The sequence below is a fragment of the Gekko japonicus genome, unplaced genomic scaffold (assembly GCF_001447785.1).
Source record: "Gekko japonicus isolate JY-2015 unplaced genomic scaffold, Gekko_japonicus_V1.1 scaffold936, whole genome shotgun sequence".
In the NCBI taxonomy this organism is placed as follows: Eukaryota; Metazoa; Chordata; class Lepidosauria; order Squamata; family Gekkonidae; genus Gekko; species Gekko japonicus.
Genome location: NW_015173702.1, coordinates 618658 through 621301, shown reverse-complemented (window position 1 = coordinate 621301; position 2644 = coordinate 618658).

Here is a 2644-nt window from a genome sequence, read left to right as displayed (position 1 = left end):
TTTTGGCCACTGTGTGACACAGAGTGTTGGACTGGATGGGCCACTGGCCTGATCCAACATGGCTTCTCTTAGGTTCTCATGTCTGAGGCAGTGATGCTTTGTATTCATGGTGTGGGGGGGGGCAAGATTGGGAGGGCTTCTGGAGTTCTGGCCCTGCTGGTGAACCTCATGATGACACCTAGGTTTTGGCCACTGTGTGACACAGAGCGTTGGACTGGATGGGCCATTGGCCTGATCCAACATTGGCTTCTCTGATGCTCTTATGTTCTTACTTCTAGGGTTGCCAGCCTCCAGGTGGAGGCCTGGAGATCTCCCAGAATTACAACTGATCTCCAGATGACAGAGATCAGTTCCTTGGAAAGAACGGCTGGTTTGCAGGGAGGGTTCTATGGCATTATACCCAGCTGAGGTCCCTCCCCTCCAGTTTGGTGCAGTGCCAGTTTGGTGTCGTGGTTAAGTGCGCGGACTCTAATCTGGGAGAACCGGGTTTGATTCCCCACTCCTCCACTTGCACCTGGCTGGATGACTCTGGGTAAGCCATATTTCTGTCAGAGCTGTCCTTGAAAAAGAGCAGTTTGTGTCAGAGTTCTCTCAGCCTCACCTTCCTCACAGGGTGTCTGTTGTGGGGAGGGGAAGGGAAAGGAGTTTGTAAGCCGCTCTGAGACTCTGAGTGAAGGGCGGGGCATAAATCCAATCTCCTCCTCCTCTTCCTCCTCCTCCTCTTCTTCTTCTCCTTCTTCTTCTTCCTCAAATCCTGCCCTCCCCAGGCTCCACCCGCAAATCTCCAGGAACTTCCCAACCCCAGAGGTGGCAACCCTAACTCCAGTCTTTTTAAAAGCCTCTTTGTTTGAAAAAAACGCTCTGTTTGACCTTTCTTAAGCTTCAAGGCCAAGTTTTAGCATTTTAGCTGCCGCTGGGTAATGATTTATGTATGGTATTGATTGCTTGGTTTGAAGGTGGTTTCTATTTCAATACGACTTTTTTTTTAGCTTCTGCTTTACTATTTTAATACCATTTTATGTTGTGATTATGTTAACAACCATGTTAGAAATCTAAGTTTATTGTCGGTCATTTTGAACTGCTCGGATGTTGTTTTGCTGCATTAATGCAAGCTGGCTGGAGGCGGGGTGCTGCTGGGCCCCGGAGAAAAGTTTGCGGCTCAGTGGCAGAGCATCTGTTTCACAGGCAGAAGTTCCTAGGTTCATTCCCCTGCCATAGAAAGGAGAAGAAGAAGAAGAAAAAGAGATTGGATTTATACCTCGCCCTTCACTACCCAAAGGAGTCTCAGAGTGGTTTACAATCTCCTTTCCTTTCCCCTCCCCACAACAGACACCCTGTGAGGTAAAGTGGAGCTGAGAGAGCTCTTTCAAGGACTGCTTCTGAGAGAACAGCTCTGAGAGAACTCGTGACTGGCCCAAGGTCACACCAGCAGCTGCATGTGGAGGAGTGGGAAATAAAACCCGGTTCTCCCAGATGAGAGTTCGCGTTCCTAACCACTACACCAAGCTGGCAGCTGGAAGGGCCTTTCTCTGCCTAAGACCCTCAAGAGTTGCTGTCGAGAACAATTTCAGCACTGGCCGAGATGGACCGATGGGCTGACTCTTTGTAAAGCAGCTGTCGCTTTTCATATATATTCAAAGGCAGCTCTATGAATCTTCATTTATTTATTTGCTTTAAGCCAAAGACCGACACAAAACAGGGAGAGGCAAATGCAGCCACTGCTGCAAAGGTAACTTCAGTAGAGATATCACACTCAGGTGTGTCCCCTCCCCCATGCAAGAACACGATAGAGGTTTATAAAATTATGCATGGGGTGGAGAGAGTTGACAAAGAGAGAAATTCTTTTCCCTCTCCCCAAATACTAGGACTCGAGGGCATCCAACGAAACTGAGGTTCAGAACGGACAGAAGGAAATACCACTTTACACAGAGAGAGATTCAAATGTGGAATTCGCTGCCAGAGGATGTAGCGATGGCCACAGGAATAAACAGCTTTAAAAAGGGATGAGATATATTCATGGAGGATAAGTCCATCAGTGGCTATAGGCCATGGTGGCTGAGGGGATCCTCCACGTTCAGAGGCACTAATCCTCTGTATCCCAGAGCCAGGAGACAACATCAGAGGAAGGCCTCAGCCTCTATACCCTGTCATTAGCCATTCAGAATGGGCCACTGTGTAAGACAGGATGCTGCACTAGATGGACCATTGGTCTGATCCAGCAGGGCTCTTCTTAACTCTCCCTTATTATAATTGAGTAGTGGGTGCCAAAGTTCTAAAATGCGCCCCGTTAGAGTATGGGCGGAAAAATTGCCACTCAGAAGACGCTGGCTGCGATGACTGGCTCCCTCAGCGAACCTGGGCTGCCATTGGCTGCGTGGCTGGGAGGGGAGGGAGCCAGTCATGCAGCCAGCGTCTTCTGAGGGCATAACCGGGCGCATTCAGGCCAGCGGCGAACGGAGCCGGTAGGCTCCGTCCGCCGGCTCCCCCCCCCACTCCAGGCCGGCGAACGGTCCGCCGGCTTCCCCCCCCCAACCCATGGCCCCCCCAACCATCCTACCTTTCTAGGGCCCGTTGTCTTCCTCCTCAACGGGCTTTACGGCTAGTAGGATATAATGGGGCTTGATTGCCACCGAAATTAGGCGGC